This window comes from Lucilia sericata, unplaced genomic scaffold (assembly GCF_015586225.1).
Source record: "Lucilia sericata isolate MDLA Ls3-8-SP2 unplaced genomic scaffold, ASM1558622v1 Contig002058F_arrow, whole genome shotgun sequence".
NCBI lineage: Eukaryota > Metazoa > Arthropoda > Insecta > Diptera > Calliphoridae > Lucilia > Lucilia sericata.
Genome location: NW_023995916.1, coordinates 54,213 through 73,522, shown reverse-complemented (window position 1 = coordinate 73,522; position 19,310 = coordinate 54,213). Strand labels below are relative to the sequence as shown.

At 31.1% G+C, this 19,310-nt stretch overlaps 1 pseudogene; it reads left to right on the top strand.

Annotated features, from left to right (window-relative positions):
• Positions 1–122: 122 nt before the first annotated feature.
• Positions 123–15,427, top strand: LOC119613314 (annotated as a pseudogene).
• Positions 15,428–19,310: the final 3,883 nt, after the last annotated feature.

Below are 19,310 nucleotides of genomic sequence, written 5' to 3'. Positions count from 1 at the left end.
TTATGATAAAATGATTTCTGTTAAAATATAAAAAACCTGTTGAATTTTATTTCCATTACACTTAAAACGAAAAACTATTATTGTGTCAAAACTTGTAAAAAATTATAATTCAAAACAATAAGGTTTTACAAAGTCGTAATGTTTTAGTCGCAATAAACTGATTGGCAACTTTAAATTGGATGTAGCAACAGTGTGGCATCAAAAAGGTAAAGAAAAATCTGCTAAAAACATTCACCTAGATTATGCACACTACACCAAACATACACACTATAGATATAATATGGTGCACTTTTTTCAAAAATTTCAAAATTTTTATAGCACCAAGAAGGATAGCGTAAATTCGTTATATACATCGAACGATATCAAAAAAACAATTGTACGCTACAAGGTTTTCAGACTCTATGGACTATAAACTAGACTAGTAACTGGAATATAGACTAGACTATAGACTAGACTCTATACTAGACTATAGACTAGATTATAGACTAGACTATAGACTAGACTATAGACTAGACTATAGACTAGACTATAGACTAGACTAGACTATAGACTAGAGAGACTATAGACTAGACTAGACTATAGACTAGACTAGACTATAGACTAGACTAGACTATAGACTAGACTATAGACTAGACTAGACTATAGACTAGACTATAGACTAGACTATAGACTAGTATAGACTAGACTATAGACTAGACTATAGACTAGACTATAGACTAGACTATAGACTAGACTATAGACTAGACTATAGACTAGACTATAGACTAGACTATAGACTAGACTATAGACTAGACTATAGACTAGACTATAGACTAGACTATAGACTAGACTATAGACTAGACTATAGACTAGACTATAGACTAGACTATAGACTAGACTATAGACTAGACTATAGACTAGACTATAGACTAGACTATGACTAGACTATAGACTAGACTATAGACTAGACTATAGACTAGACTATAGACTAGACTATAGACTAGACTATAGACTAGACTATAGACTAGACTATAGACTAGACTATAGACTAGACTATAGACTAGACTATAGACTAGACTATAGACTAGACTATAGACTAGACTATAGACTAGACTATAGACTAGACTATAGACTAGACTATAGACTAGACTATAGACTAGACTAGACTAGACTATAGACTAGACTATAGACTAGACTATAGACTAGACATAGACTAGACTATAGACTAGACTATAGACTAGACTATAGACTAGACTATAGACTAGACTATAGACTAGACTATAGACTAGACTATAGACTAGACTATAGACTAGACTAGACTATAGACTAGACTATAGACTAGACTATAGACTAGACTATAGACTAGACTATAGACTAGACTATAGACTAGACTATAGACTAGACTATAGACTAGACTATAGACTAGACTATAGACTAGACTATAGACTAGACTATAGACTAGACTATAGACTAGACTATAGACTAGACTATAGACTAGACTAGACTATAGACTAGACTATAGACTAGACTATAGACTAGACTATAGACTAGACTATAGACTAGACTAGACTAGACTATAGACTAGACTATAGACTAGACTATAGACTAGACTATAGACTAGACTATAGACTAGACTATAGACTAGACTATAGACTAGACTATAGACTAGACTATAGACTAGACTATAGACTAGACTATAGACTAGACTATAGACTAGACTATAGACTAGACTATAGACTAGACTATAGACTAGACTATAGACTAGACTATAGACTAGACTATAGACTAGACTATAGACTAGACTATAGACTAGACTATAGACTAGACTATAGACTAGACTATAGACTAGACTATAGACTAGACTATAGACTAGACTATAGACTAGACTATAGACTAGACTATAGACTAGACTATAGACTAGACTATAGACTAGACTATAGACTAGACTATAGACTAGACTATAGACTAGACTATAGACTAGACTATAGACTAGACTATAGACTACTATAGACTAGATATAGACTAGACTATAGATATTTATATATCTCTATAGTCATTATCCAGACCCTTGTTTTATACAATATTATAGGTGAATGCATTTAATAATATCTTTTTTTCTTTTCCACTATATTAATATAATGTAGCTTTAGTTTTTCCAAACCTTTCTGTCTTCTTATTCTCTAAATTTCGAATAATAGTTCCCTCATAATGCATCCATTTCTTATTGCAAATTTTTCACAAGCATGATTTATTTAATAAGGCCTGCAAATTTACTCTTATCTTTCTCTGTGAAATAATTAAACAAAAATAATTATAAAATTTGTCTCACCCTATTAAAACAGATCATCAATTCTATCATAAATGGGCCTTATTAACGGATCCCGAAGATTTCTATAGTGGCCCTAAAGGTTATTTAAAATGTGATATTGGTATCATTGGCAAAGGTGATACTGTTAAAGTGCCACAGAAATCGGAAAAAAGATCCAGATGATATCGAAGCGTAAGTTTTTCTCTCTCAAACTATATTATACTCTAAATTATTATATCATCATTTCAGAAACCTTTTATTGCCGGATGGTGTACCTATAGAAAGACAACGAGCTAAATTTATAGTAAAAATCTATAGAGCTGATGGTTTGCCTAGAATGAATTCTTCCATAATGGCTAATGTTAAAAAAGCTCTTACAGGAGAATCTAAAGATTAGTTAGCCCCTATGTACAAGTTTCATTTGCGGGTCTAAGTGGTAAAACAACAGTAAAGAAAAATGCCTATGCTCCGGTATGGAATGAACAATTAGTATTTACCGAAATGTTTCCACCATTATGTCAAAGAATAAGGTAAAAATTTACTAAAGCATTGATATATATTTTGTCACTAAATGTTTTTTACTTACAGATCCAACTTAGAGATGCCGATCCCATGAAACCTTCTATTATCGGTACACATTATATAGATTTAAAACAAATCTCCAATGATGGTGAAAAAGGTTTCTTACCCACCTTTGGTCCCTCTTTCATTCACCTGTATGGTTCTACACGTGACTACAGTCTCTAGATCAACATTCCAATTTGAATACCGGTCTGGGGGAAGGTGTTAGCTACAGAGCCCGCTTACTTATAGCCATACGCACTGAAATCACCGATAACATCGAAATAACCACCGAAAAGAATGTTGAACTTGAACCCACCCAAACTAATATCCGAATCCTCCTATTCACGCAATGAAGAATTCTTTTTTTTGGCTCTATTGTCGAGGCCTCTATGATCGACAAGAAAATCAGTGATAAAACCGTATTCTGTGAACTGAGTATGGGGTAATGCTGGCAATTCACTGGATGGTCATAATGAAAGTTTTGCTACTGCTTGGATGATGGTGAAGATGGTTGTGTATTAGAGACGGTGGTTACAACATCGTTTAGTAGCACTACTAATGCTTGCAAACCCATATCACATGATAAGAATCATATTATTTGCCATATTGGGTATAAGCCCTGTAGGATGTTAGATGTACCTTGCCGGATTTAAGGAGACGCATGTATAACAGTAATATGTTGTCGAAAATGGCAGAGAAATTTGTAAGTAGTTTTGGGGGAATGATACAAAGGTCAATGAGAGAATCAATTAGCTACTCAGAAATTTTGAATAATATCATTGGCTGCAATCCATTTGTGAAAGCGTTAGCTCTTTAGTCAGTGCAAAGACTCATTGGACCTGCAAGAGATCAATCTTATAATATATAAAATCACATGTAATAATGCTAGAGTTTGGTTCTGAACACATTAGTAGGTTAATATTTTAGTTAGTTAGTTAGTTGTTTAGTTAGTTAGTTAGTTAGTTAGTTAGTTAGTTAGTTAGTTAGTTAGTTAGTTAGTTAGGTAGTTAGTAGTTAGTTAGTAGTTAGTTAGTTAGTTAGTTAGTTAGTTAGTAGTTAGTAGTTAGTTAGTTAGTTAGTAGTTAGTTAGTTAGTTAGTTAGTTAGTAGTTAGTTAGTTAGTTAGTTAGGTTAGTTAGTTAGTTAGTAGTTAGTTAGTTAGTTAGTTAGTTAGTAGTTAGTTAGTTTAGTTAGTTAGTTAGTTAGTTAGTTAGTTAGTTAGTTAGTTAGTAGTTAGTTAGTTAGTTAGTTAGTTAGTAGTTAGTTAGTTAGTTAGTTAGTAGTTTAGGTAGTTAGTAGTTAGTTAGTAGTTAGTTAGTTAGTTAGTTAGTTAGTAGTTAGTTAGTTAGTTAGTTAGTAGTTAGTTAGTTAGTTAGTTAGTAGTAGTTAGTTAGTTAGTTAGTTAGTTAGTGAGTTAGTTAGTTAGTTAGTTAGTAGTTAGTTAGTAGTTAGTTAGTAGTTAGTAGTTAGTTAGTTAGTTAGTTAGTTAGTTAGTTAGTTAGTTAGTAGTTAGTAGTAGTTTAGTTAGTTAGTAGTTAGTTAGTTAGTAGTTAGTTAGTAGTTAGTTAGTTAGTAGTTAGTTAGTTAGTTAGTAGTTAGTTAGTTAGTTAGTAGTTAGTTAGTTAGTTTTAGTAGTTGTTAGTTAGTTAGTTAGTTAGTTAGTTAGTTAGTTAGTTAGTTAGTTAGTTAGTTAGTTAGTTAGTTAGTTAGTTAGTTAGTTAGTTAGTTAGTTAGTTAGTTAGTTAGTTAGGTTAGTTAGTAGTTAGTTAGTTAGTTAGTTAGTTAGTTAGTTAGTTAGTTAGTTAGTAGTTAGTTAGTTAGTGTTAGTTAGTTAGTTAGTTAGTTAGTTAGTTAGTTAGTTAGTTAGTTAGTTAGTTAGTTAGTTAGTTAGTTAGTTAGTAGTTAGTTAGTTAGTTAGTTAGTTAGTTAGTTAGGTAGTAGTTAGTTAGTTAGTTAGTTAGTTAGTTAGTTAGTTAGTTAGTTAGTTAGTTAGTTAGTTAGTTAGTTAGTAGTTAGTAGTTAGTTAGTTAGTTAGTAGTTAGTTAGTTAGTTAGTTAGTTAGTTAGTTAGTTAGTTAGTTAGTTAGTTAGTTAGTTAGTTAGTTAGTAGTTAGTTAGTTAGTTAGTGTTAGTTAGTTAGTTAGTTAGTTAGTAGTTAGTTAGTTAGTTAGTTAGTTAGTAGTTAGTTAGTTAGTTAGTTAGTTAGTTAGTTCTAGTTAGTTAGTTAGTTAGTAGTTAGTTAGTAGTAGTTAGTTAGTTAGTTAGTTAGTTAGTTAGTTAGTTAGTTAGTTAGTTAGTTAGTTAGTTAGTTAGTTAGTTAGTTAGTTAGTTAGTTAGTAGTTAGTTAGTTAGTTAGTTAGTTAGTTAGTTTAGTTAGTTAGTAGTTAGTTAGTTAGTTAGTTAGTTAGTTAGTTAGTTAGTTAGTTAGTTAGTTAGTTAGTTAGTTAGTTAGTTAGTTAGTTAGTAGTTAGTTAGTTAGTTAGTTAGTTAGTTAGTTAGTTAGTTAGTTAGTAGTTAGTTAGTTAGTTAGTTAGTTAGTTAGTTAGTTAGTTAGTAGTTAGTTAGTAGTTAGTTAGTTAGTTAGTTAGTTAGTTAGTTAGTTAGTTAGTTAGTTAAGTTAGTTAGTTAGTTAGTTAGTAGTTAGTTAGTTAGTTAGTAGTTAGTTAGTTAGTTAGTTAGTATATTATGATTCCGAAACCTGCGAACAAGAACTTTCATAGTATAACAACCCATCTACAATTATTTTAAAACGGTTAATCTTATCTAGGAGGATGGTATAAATGAAACGAAACGTCTAATAGAGGACGAAGATCCTAAAGCTGAAGTACGTCTACGATCCATTCTAGAAGATTTAGCATCTGCTTGTCTGCGCTATCAAACAATAACCAAAACGAATTCTATGAGTGCTGGTAGCGGTAAAACTAAATTGGATAAAGAGCGCATGAAGTTGTGTCTAAGAGAAATAGTGAGTAGCACCAAGTATAGCTAAACTAGAGAATAACTTAACGATTTTATCGTTATAACAGGAAAGTTTAGGAAATTTAGCACGCAATCTAAGAGCATTGGTGACGCGCAGCTCTCTCAATGAACGCTTTAAACAGGCTCAAAGCTATATGCAAAAACTGAAATTCCTTATTGATGATGTGAGTTTTCCCATCTAACTATTCAGATTATAGGTTCTTATATGTACTGCATTTCAGCCACAACATTCTCTACCCGACATATTCCTCTGGATGATAGCGAATGGCAAACGTTATGCTTATCACCGTATGTCCGCCCGCGACCTTATTTACTCGCTTACCGATGAAGAGTGCGGCATACATTGTGGCAAGGTACAAACGATATTCCTACGTTTACCGGGTAAACAATCAACGGGACCAGCTAGTTGGTTTATACAAGCCAAACTTTCCATTTATCTATGGTTGGGAGTGGTAAATCATAAGGGTCATTTCTTTGATGGTCTACCTATTGGATATGATTTATCACATGAACTGAGAAATGCTGAGAGGCCTGGAGCCATGGCACCCAATAATATACACTATTTAGAGAAATCTGTAAGATAAACTTAATCGAAATGGGAAAAACTTAATAACTTTTACAATTTTCAGACTTTTCAACTAAGAGCTCATATTTATCAAGCCCGTTCTTTAATAGGCTCTGATGCCTCCGGCCTGAGTGATCCTTATGCCACGGTTTATATAACAGAATTTGCCAAAACTACACAAGTCATCGAAGAAACTCTTAGTCCCACTTGGGATGAATTATTGGTGTTTGATGAAATATTAGTTTATGGCACTAAAGATGAAATCAAGAAAAATCCTCCTACCATTATTATAGAAATATACGATCAAGATAAGGTGGGCAAGTCAGAGTTTATAGGAAGAGCCATTGCCCAACCTAGAGTTAAACTTAGAGAGAATACCTATATAACACCCACCTTGGAATGGTTTGATATTGTTAGGGGACCAGATAATGCCGGAGAACTGTTGGCTGCTTTTGAAATGTTGGAACTAGGTTCCACCGATATGCCTCGTTTAACAGAACCTAAAAATGTTTTGGCAGAAGTGAAAAAAGAACGCAATAATATACCCCAACAGAATACCATATTTCCAGTGCCCAAAGAAGTTCGTCCAAATCTGGCTAAATTTCGTTTGGAAGTGCTCTTCTGGGGCCTAAGAGATCTCAAGAGAGTACATCTAATGTCTGTCGACAAACCCCGTATTGACGTGGAATGTTCAGGCAAAATTTTAAGTTCCAATATTATACAGAATGCCAAGAAGAATCCCAATTTTCCCAATATGTTAAAATCGATTGAATTGGAATTACCTTTAGAAGAAATGTATGCTCCTCCCATTACCATAAGATGTGTAGATTGCCGTTCTTTTGGCCGTTACACATTGGTGGGCACTCATCAAATAACTTCAATTCATCGTTATCTCTATAAACCACCTCCTAAAGAGGATATAACGAAGTATAAAACAATTGGTGGTCAAATTATTTTATCAGCTCCTTTCAATGAGGAAAGTCTTCATAATTTGGTGGATGGTTATGGTATGCAGCCCATGTTGGATTCGCTGCAACAGGCCAGCATGAAGGATTTCTATGGTAATCGCCGGTCGTCATGTGATCAATTTACTTTGTATGGAGCGGCATGTGTTACTAAAATGTAAGTGATTTCGACAACATGAACAACATATAGTCCAATCTGGGCTATATATATCCAGACAATGGAATAGGCCATAGTCTGGGCTATAGTCTAGTCTATAGTCTAGTCTATAGTCTAGTCTATAGTCTGGACTATAGTCTAGTCTATAGTATGGACTATTAGTCTAGTCTATATTCTGGACTATAGTCTAGTCTATAGTCTGGACTATAGTCTAGTCTATAGTCTGGACTATAGTCTAGTCTATAGTCTGGACTATAGTCTAGTCTATAGTCTGGACTATAGTCTAGTCTATAGTCTGGACAATAGTCTAGTCTAGTCTATAGTCTGGACTATAGTCTAGTCTAGTCTAGTCTATAGTCTGGACTATAGTCTAGTCTATAGTCTGGACTATAGTCTAGTCTATAGTCTGGACTATAGTCTAATCTATAGTCTGGACTATAGTCCAGTCTATAGTCTGGACTATAGTCCAGTCTATAGTCTGGACTATAGTCCAGTCTATAGTCTGGACTATAGTCTAGTCTATAGTCTGGACTATAGTCTAGTCTATAGTCTGGACTATAGTCTAGTCTATAGTCTGGACTATAGTCTAGTCTATAGTCTGGACTATACTCTAGTCTATAGTCTGGACTATAGTCTAGTCTATATTCTGGACTATAGTCTAGTCTATATTCTGGACTATAGTCTAGTCTATATTCTGGACTATAGTCTAGTCTATAGACTGGACTATAGTCTAGTCTATAGTCTAGTTTATAGTCTGGACTATAGTCTAGTTTATAGTCTGGACTATAGTCTAGTTTATAGTCTGGACTATAGTCTAGTCTATAGTCTGGACTATAGTCTCGTCTATAGTCTGGACTATAGTCTAGTCTATAGTATGGACTATAGTCTAGTCTATAGTCTGGACTACAGTCTATAGTCTGGACTATAGTCTAGTCTATAGTATGGACTATAGTCTAGTCTATAGTCTGGACTACAGTCTATAGTCTGGACTATAGTCTAGTCTATAGTCTGGACTATAATCTAGTCTATAGTCTGGACTATAGTCTAGTCTATAGTCTGTACTATAGTCTAGTCTATATTCTGGTCTAGACTGTAGTCTAGTCTATATTTTGGTCTGGACTATAGTCTAGTCTATATTCTGGTCTGGACTATAGTCTAGTCTATAGTCTGGACTATAGTCTTGTCTATAGTTTGGACTATAGTCTTGTCCATAGTTTGGACTATAGTCTTGTCTATAGTTTGGACAATAGTTCGGACTATAGTTTGGACTATAGTTTGGACTATTGTCTAGTATATAGCCTGGACTATAGTCTATACTCTGGACTATAGTATAGTCTGTAGTCCGGACTATAGTCTAGTCCTGTCTAGTCTAATCTATAGTATAGTCTGCATTCTGGACTATAGTCTACTCGATAGTCTGGACTATAGTCTAGTCTATAGCCTGGAATATAGTCTAGTTTGTACTATAGTCTAATATAGTGTAGTCTATATAGTGTGGACTATAGTCAGGACTATAGTTTGGACTATATCCAGGACTAAATTTCATGTTCCCCTTTTATTTCACAGGGTGAAAAAGCAAAATTCCAAAAAGAAAACCTCTCGACGAGGCAGCAACAAAAGAAAATCATCTCATGCAAGAACAAGATTCAGACGATGAATTGAGTCGTGATTGGTGGACAAAATACTTCTGGTCCTATGAACGGCTAATCGACAATGCCAAAGCCGAAAAAGCACTTAATCACACTGAAAAATATTTAACACCACCGCCATCTCAAATTACACAAAATTCCAATAAACTAGGAGCAAAGGGTGCTAAATTAGTGCAAAAATTAAGTCCCAAAGCTATGACAGGCATAGGGCGCAATAAGCCCGATTTTAATAATACGACGAATATGACTAAAACAAAACCCCTCAATAGTACAACAGCATTATGTCAGGTAAGTGGTCAAACGAATTCGTCTAAACGAATTCGTAGTGTGGCACGTCGTGCTCCTCACTTTCAGATATATCCCAACGAATTGGAGTCTCAACCGGAATTCAACAATTTCCGTGAATGGCTACAGTCGTTTGCCTTATATAGAGGCAAGAAAACGGGAGATTCTACAGAGGATGAAAATCGCACAGTGGGTTTTTTCAAAGGGACCATTAAGGTATATCGTCTACCACCACCCAAGGGTGTAGATTATCCTATACCCAATTTGCCAGCCAATGAACCCATACATGTGCTAGTGAGGGTCTATATAGTTAAGGCCACCGATTTACATCCCATGGATCTGAATGGTAAAGCTGATCCCTATGTTGTTTTACATTTGGGTAGTAAACGTATTTCGGATAAGGATAACTATGTTAGTAAACAGCTGAATCCGGTGTTTGGTAAATGTTTCGAAATAGAGGTTACCTTTCCTCAAGATTCCATGTTGACCGTGCAGATATTTGATTGGGATCTAGTGGGCTCGGATGATTTGATAGGCGAGACACGCATAGATTTAGAAAATCGTTTCTATAGCAGACATCGAGCCACTTGTGGTTTGGCCTTAAGATATGAAGAGTAAGTATATCGAGAAAGTTACCTTCTAAAGTTTGCCTCTAACGTATATTCTTTTACTTTCAGTTGCGGTTACAACCAATGGCGTGATCCCATGAAACCTACGCAAATCTTATCGAAATTATGTAAAGAAAATAAATTGGATACACCACATTATTTTCAAGATCGCGTGGCTATTGGCAAGTACTGTATGACTTTCTCCGATGAGGAGGTTATAGCCTGGAATGGTCCCAGTACTTGCCGTAACCGCGATGAACATTTAGCATTAGCTTGCTTACATCGTTGGAGTGAAATACCCGGTGTGGGTTGTAAGGTAAGATCTTCGTGTGGTGTGGTATTTTTTTCGACCATCTAAAAAGGTACGAAGATAGTTTGATAATTAACTGCTAAAGCCTGTTTTGAAGGCATTTCTTTTAGTGTTAGGTTTATGATTTATACTTTGTTAACAAAGAATTTTGAATCAAAAGTTACCATTCCACTTGTGAACAAGTTTAAACTTTTTTTAAATTTATTTATTCTCTTTTTTATAGAAAAATTTTCTGGACATTTCTCTTTTAGAGCTAATTTCCGGAACATTTCTCTTTATATAGAAACTTTTTCTCTTTATAATAGAATCGTTGCTTAAACTTTCTCCTTTAAAAAGAATTCTGAATATTGTTTATTTTTCCATAAAATATTTTTGGAAAACTGTATTTTTTATAGAAATTTCTCCACTTTATAGAAAATTTTAAATAATTTCTCCTTTTTTATAGAAAATTGTGGGAAATTCTCTGTTTTTTTTTAAGAAAATTTTCTGAAATTATCTCCTTCTTTATAGAAAATATTCAGAAATTCTCCATTTTTTTTATAAAAAATTTTTGATAAATTTAGTTTTATTGAACATTTTCGGAAATTTCTCTTTTTATAGAAAATTTTCTTAAAATTTTCTCTTCTTATAGAAATTTTTGGAAAATTTCTCTTGTTATAAAAATTTTGGAAAAATTTCTATTTTTATAAAAATTTTTGGAAAGTTTCTCTTGTTATAGAAACTCTTTGGAAATCGTCTCTTTTTATAGAAAATTTTCGGAAAATTTCTCTTAAAGAAAATTTTCGGAACATTTCTCTTATAGAAAATTTTCGGAAAATTTCTCTTATAGAAAATTTTCGGAAAATTTCTCTTATAGAAAATTTTCGGAAATTTATCTTATAGAAATTTTCGGAAAATTTCTCTTATAGAAAATTTTCGGAAAATTTCTCTTATAGAAAATTTTCGGAAAATTTCTCTATAGAAAATTTTCGGCAAATTCTCTTATAGAAATTTTCGGAAAATTTCTCTTATAGAAAATTTTCAGAAAAATTTCTCTTATAGAAAATTTTCGGAAAATTTCTCTTATAGAAAATTTTCGGAAAATTTCACTTATAGAAAATTTTCGGAAAATTTCACTTATACAAAATTTTCGGAAAATTTCTCTTATAGAAAATTTTCGGAACATTTCTCGTATAGAAAATTTTCAGAAAATTTCTCTATAGAAAAATTTTCGGAAAATTTTTCTTTTTATAGAAAATTTTCGGAAAATTTTTTCTTTTATAGACAATTCGGAAAAAATTTTTCTTTATAGAAAATTTTCGGAAAATTTTTTCTTTTTATAGAAAATTTTCGGAAAATTTTTCTTTTTATAGAAAATTTTCGGAAAATTTTCTCTTTTTATAGAAAATTTTCGGAAAATTTCTCTTTTTATAGAAAATTTTCGGAAAATTTCTCTTTTTATAGAAAATTTTCGGAAAATTTCTCTTTTATAGAAAATTTTCGGAAAATTTCTCTTTTTATAGAAAATTTTCGGAAAATTCTCTTTTTATAGAAAATTTCGGAAAATTTCTCTTTTTATAGAAAATTTTCGGAAAATTTTCTCTTTTTATAGAAAATTTTCGGAAAATTCTCATTTATAGAACATTTTCGGAAATTTCATTTATAGAACATTTTCGGAACTTTCTCTTTTTTATAGAAAATTCGGAACATTTCTCTTCTTAAACTTAGACAGGTTTTCGAAATAGTTCTCTCTTATAGAAAATGTTCAGAAAATTTCTCATTCAATTTATTTATTGGTTCCCTTTAGCCACTTTTATTTTTTATTATTTAATTTTCAAGTTAATTATCAAACTATCTACGTATTTAAATGTTTTGTATATGTTTTTTGCATTTTTTCTCTACTCTATTTTTTATCTTACTCTACATTTTTTATCTATCTAAATAAAAAATCGAGAATTGATGGATGTTTTTAAGGCAATACTTTTTCCAAAATTTTATTCCTTTTTTTTTATTAAATGTTTATTCCGATATTGTCAAATTCAAAATCGTATTCCCATACTAATTTTTAATCATACAAATTTTTCAAGATTGTTCCCGAGCATATAGAAAGTCGTCCGCTCTACAATCCCGATATAAACCAGGAATAGAACAAGGTAAAATAGAAATGTGGGTGGATATGTTTCCCATGGATATGCCGCTACCGGGACCAGCTGTGGATATATCACCGCGCAAACCCAAGGCCTATGAATTGCGCATTATAATATGGAATACAGATGATGTGGTTCTAGAAGATGATGCCTTCTTTACAGGAGAAAAAATGTCCGATATTTATGTTAAAGGGTAAATTTTTTTAAAATTTCGAATTTTAATTGGTTTGAAAACATTTTTCCCCATATATTTAGATGGCTTAAGGGTCCTCAAGATTGTCAATCGACCGATATCCATTATCGCTCTTTAACCGGTGAGGGTAATTTCAATTGGCGTTTTATTTATCCCTTTGAATATTTGGCGCCGAGGAGAGAATAGTGTTGTCTCGCAGAGAGTCCTTATTTAGTTGGGATGAAACTGAAGTTAAAATTCCAGCCAGATTAGAGCTACAAGTTTGGGATGCTGATCATTTTTCGGCAGACGACTTTTTGGGTAGGACTAAATAAATGAAAAGAAATTCAATATCTAAACTTATATTTGTATTATCTTAGGTGCCATTCCTTCGATTTGAATCGTTTTCCACGCGGCGCTAAATCTTCCAAATTGTGTACATTGGATATGTTGAAAACCGATAATGTACCCACGTGAATATATTCAAACAAAAACGAGTCCGAGGTTGGTGGCCCTTTTATATTAAGAAACAAAATGAAGAAATGGAACTGACAGGCAAAGTCGAAGCTGAATTTCATTTATTGACTAAAGAGGAAGCCGAACAAAATCCTGCCGGTCATGGACGCAATGAACCCGATCCATTAGAGAAACCAAAGTAAGTTATTTTTCTTTTTTGTTTTTTCTATAGAAAATTTTCTCATTTCTATAAAAACAATTTTCGGAAAATTTGTCTTTTTCAGAAAATTTATCTTTTCTATAGAACTTTTTTCGGAAAATTTGTCTTTTCTATAGAACTTTTTCGGAAAATTTGTCGTTCATATAGAAAATTTTCGGAAAATTTGTCTTTTTTATAGAGAAATTCTCTTTTCTATAAAGAATTCTTGCAAATTTATCTTTTCTTTGTGTTTTTTTGTCTTTTCTGTAGAAATTTTTTGAAAATTTGTCTTTTCTACAGAAAATTTTCGGAAAATTTATCTTTTCTATAGAAATTTTTCGGAAAATGTATCTTTTCTATAGAAATTTTTTGGAAAATGTATCTTTTCTATAGAAATTTTTCGGAAAATTTATCTATTTTATAGAAATTTTTCGGAAAATTTATCTTTTCTATAGAAATTTTTCGGAAAATTTATCTTTTTTATAGAAATTTTTCGGAAAATTTATCTTTTCTATAGAAATTTTTCGGAAAATTTATCTTCTCTATAGAAATTTTTCGGAAAATTTATCTTTTCTATAGAAATTTTTCGGAAAATTTATCTTTTCTATAGAAATTTTTCGGAAAATTCTTCTTTTCTATAGAAATTTTTCGGAAAATTCTTCTTTTCTATAGAAATTTTTCGGAAAATTCTTCTTTTCTATAGAAATTTTTTCGGACAATTTTTCTTTTCTATAGAAACTTCCTCTTTTATATAGAAAATTTTCCGAGAATTCCTCTTTATAGAAAATTTTCGGAAAATTGAAATTTTTTATAGACAATTTTTGAAAAATTCCTCATTTCTATAGAATATTTTTGGAAAATTCCTCTTTCCTATAGAGATTTTTCCGAAAATATCTTTTTTCTATAGAAAATTTTCGGAAAATTCCCCTTTTGTGTAGATAATATTCGGAAAATACCTCTTTTATTAAGAAAAACGGAAAGTTCTTCTTTTTCGGAAAATTCCTCTTTTCTATAGAAAATTTTCGGAAAATTTATCTTTTTTATAGAAAATTTTTGGAAAATTCCTCATTTCTATAGAACATTTTTGTAAAATTTCTCTTTCCTATAAAATTTATTTTTTTTTTTTGAAAAATTTCTCTTTTCTATAGAAAATTTTTTGAAAATTTCTCTTTTCTATAGAAAATTTTCGGAAAACACCTCTTTTTGTTACGAAAAATTCGGAAAATTCTCTTTTTTATAAATATTTTCAGATTTTTTTTTTTTTTTTTTTTTGTAGAAAACTTTCGGAAAATTCTTCTTTTCTATAGACATTTTTTCGGAAAATTCCCTTTTTGTATCGAAAATTTTCGGAAAATTCCTTTTTTCTGTAGAAAATATTCGGAAAATACCTCTTTTCTTAAGAAAAATTCTCTTTTTTATAATTTTTTTTTCAGAAAATTTTCTTTTTTTGTAGAAAACTTTCGGAAAATTCTTCTTTTCTATAGACATTTTTCGAAAAATTTCTCTTTTCTATAAAAAATTTCGGAAAATTACTCTTTTCAATAGACATTTTTTGGAAAATTCTTCTTTTCTTTAGAAAATATCGGAAAATTCCTCTTTTCTTTAGAAAAATTTCGGAAAATTCTGTTTTTTTTATAAATATTTTCAGAAAATTTTCTTTTTCTATAGAAAACTTTCGGAAATTCTTCTTTTTTATAGACATTTTTCGGAAAATTTGTCTTTTTCTATAGAAAATTTTCGGAAAATACCTCTTTTCCTAAGAAAAGCGGAAAAATTCATTTTTTTGTAGAAAATTTTTGGAAAATTCCTATTTTTCTATAAAAAAAATCGGAAAATTCTCTTTATTATAGAAAATTTTCGTAGAAATGACCTCATAATATATAATTTTACTAATATTAAATTTAACTTATTTGCATCTTCTTCCAGTCGTCCAGATGCCTCCTTTATGTGGTTCGTAAATCCCTTAAAATCCATACGTTATATAGTCTGGCCACAACTATAAATGGGCCATACTGAAGGCTCTCCTGCTATGCGCTGTGGCATTATTCTTTGTGCTGTTTGTCTATCAGTACCTGGTTATTCAGTTAAGAAAATACTGGGTGCTTAAATTGTGGAACTAAGTATATTTTTCTAAAAGAGTTAGTAAATTAAATTATAAAATGTTTTAGAAAAGTTTCATTTTATAAGGGAGTTATTAATAAACATTTTAAAGCTAAAAAATTAAAGCATATTTGCAAGGTTTAATTATTTTAAATTATGTTGCATACTTTCAGAAGCAAACATATTTTTTGAGGTAAAAATAAAATATTCTTTTAATTAACATATCATTTTATAAATTCCTTTATAAATTGAAATGGTTTTAATATTTTTAAAACTCACTTAACCAATATATATTATAAATAGTAATTTAATAAAATTAATCTTAAATAATGAATGCTGGTAAAAAAATTTCTACCAAGAAGGTTTAAATTGAAAATATAAGAAAACAGAGGGTTGTACCTGATTTTGTTGGTAGTTGTTATACACACACAGTTAGATTACTAAACAATCGATAATAAATTTCTTTCAGTGTTTTTTTTTTTTTAATAACTTCTACATAACCTAAGATTATACTATAGTTCTTTTGCTAAAAAAACACACACAGGTTTTCAGGGTACTAGCAACTAGTGATTGGAACAAAAGTGCAAATAATAAATGTGTATAGAAGTAAGAGAAATCTATAAGAAAATTGTTAAAATGCTCAAAAATTATATAAATTTTAATAATAATTTCTAAAAATTAAACAAAAATTTGGTTTTTTTAAAATTATGAAAAGGAGAATGTTTACTTTAATTAGAATAAAAAATAAAAGTAATTCTATATTTTTTGAATATTTAGACAAATTTTTAATTAATTTTAAAAATATCTTCATGGTGGCGTATGATTAATATTAATATGCTAGTAATTGCTAAGAAATCTTGTAACTTTAAAACTATGGTAGATTTTGAAATTATTCAAAAGGATTGTAATAGAAAACATATTAAAGATTCATATGCAATATTAAGTTATAGCTTCACATTCTTAATACTTAAATATTTGAAATCATAAACTATGAAATGTTCGAAGGAAATATTCTCTAAATCCAAAATAACGTATTTTTTATCCGAAAATTTAAATATTTTGCTAAATAATGGAAAACTATTTTAATACTTATAGTCTTACAAAAGTAATTGTTAAAAACTTATTTCCATTTTCAAATTTAATTTAATGAAAATCAATCAATAAATAAACTTAAAATCTAAACACTGTATATTAAAACAATCAAATTTATATAGTTGTATTTTTTTAAAATGGAAATTTTTTCCCACAAACTAAATTTTTCCAATTTATTCCAAAATTAATAATTAATTTAACATATTGAAAAAAAAAAATCGTTGTGCCACAATATTTATTGCAAAATTGTATGTGTATATGTATTGTTAAATGTAGGTAATATTGTATAATTTATTAATTTGTTTTAAATAATAAAAATTTCCAATTGTTAACTAATCTTTAAACTTTGCAAATTAATTAGCCATTATTATAGAAAAACACACTATTAAATTAAAAAGAATTTTTGCTCAAAAAAGAATTTTCGTTAAAAAAATTACTTAACTAACAAAAAAATATCTTTTAACTTAATTATTCGGGGAAAAAGGGAAAAGGGGAGGTAGAGGAACAGAAAACGAAGGGAGGAGAAGGAAGGGGGGGAGGGAGGGGAAAAAAGGGAAGGAAGAAGAAAAAAACGGGAACCAAAAGTGGGAAAAAAGGACAGAGGGGACGGGAAAAAGGAAAGAGCGAAACGAACGAACGGAACGAAAACGAAGAACGAACGAACGAACGAACGAAACGAACGAACGAACGAACGAAAGAACGAACGAACGAACGAACGAACGAACGAAGAACGAACGAACGAACGAACGAACGAACGAACGAACGAACGAAACGAAGAACGAACGAAACGAACGAACGAACGAACGAACGAACGAACGAACGAACGAAGAACGAACGAACGAACGAACGAACGAACGAAACGAACGAACGAAAAACGAACGAACGAACGACGAACGAACGAACGAACGAACGAACGAACGAACGAACGAACAACACGAACAACGAACGAACGAAGAACGAAGAACGAACGAAAAAACGAACGAACGAAAACGAACGAACGAACGAACGAACGAACGAACGAACGAACGAACGAACGAAGAACGAACGAACGAACGAACGAACGAAGAACGAACGAACGAACGAACGAAAAACGAACGAAGAACGAACGAACGAACGAACGAACGAACGACGAACTAACGAACGAACGAAGAACGAAAGAACGAAACGAACGAACGAACGAACGAACGAACGAACGAACGAACGAAAGAACGAACGAACGAACGAACAACGAACGAACAACGAAGAACGAACGAAGAACGAACGAACGAACGAACGAAACGAACGAACGAACGAACGAACGAACTAACGAACGAACGAAGAACGAACGAACGAACGAACGAACAACGAACGAAACGAACGAACGAACGAACGAACGAACGAAAAAAAAACGAACGAACGAACGAACGAACTAACGAACGAACGAACGAAGAACGAAACGAACGAACGAACGAACGAACGAACGAACGAAACGAACGAACGAACTGAACGAACGAACGAACTAACGAACTAACGAAACGAAACGAACGAACGAACGAACGAACTAACGAACGAACTAACGAACTAACTACTAACTAAACTAACTAAACGAACTAACTAAACTAACTAACTAACTTACAACTAAAATATATTTTTATTTATAATGAAAAACGGTTAACCGGTTTTTTCTGAATTTGAAAAATATCAACCGGTTTTTTTAAATTCAACTATTCGAACTATTCGAAACCCGGTTTGGAAAATGTCGAATAATCGATCACCCTAACGAAAAACTAACTAACGAACTAACGAAACGAACGAAACGAACGAACGAACGAAAACGAAACGAACGAACAACGAAGAACGAACGAACGAACAACGAACGAACTAACGAAAACGAACGAACGAACGAACGAAACGAACGAACGAACGAACGAAAACGAACAAAACGAACGAACTAACGAACGAACGAACGAACGACTAACGAACTAACTAAACGAAGAACTAACTAACTAACAACTAACTAACTAACAACGAAACTAACTAACTAACTAACTAACTAACGAACTAACTAACTAACTAAACTAACTAACTAACTAACTAACTAACTAACTAACTACTAACTAACTAACTAACTAACTAAACTAACTAACTAACTAACTAACTAACTAACGAACTAACTAAACTAACTAACTAACTAACTAACTAACTAACTAACTAACTAACTAACAACTAACTAACTAACTAACTAACACTAACTACTAACTAACTAACTAACTAACTAACTAAAATATATATTTTTATTTATAATGAAAAACCGGTTAACCGGTTTTTTCTGAATTTGAAAAATATCAACCGGTTTTTTTAAATTTCAACTATTCGAACTATTCGAAACCCGGTTTTTGGAAAATGTAGAAAAATCGATCACCCTACTAACTAACTAACTAACTAACTAACTAACTAACTAACTAACTAACTAACTAACTAACTAACTATACTAACTAACTAACTAACTAACTAACTAACTAACTAACTAACTAACTAACTAACTAACTAACTAACTAACTAACTACTAACTAACTAACTAACTAACTAACTAACTAACTAACAACTAACTAACTAACTAACTAACTAACTAACTAACTAACTAACTAACTAACTAACTACTAACTAACTAACTAACTAACTAACTAACTAACTAACTAACTAACTACTAACTACTAACTAACTAACTAACTAACTAACTAACTAACTAACTAACTAACTAACTAACTAACTAACTAACTAACTAACTAACTAACTAACTAACTAACTAACTAACTAAC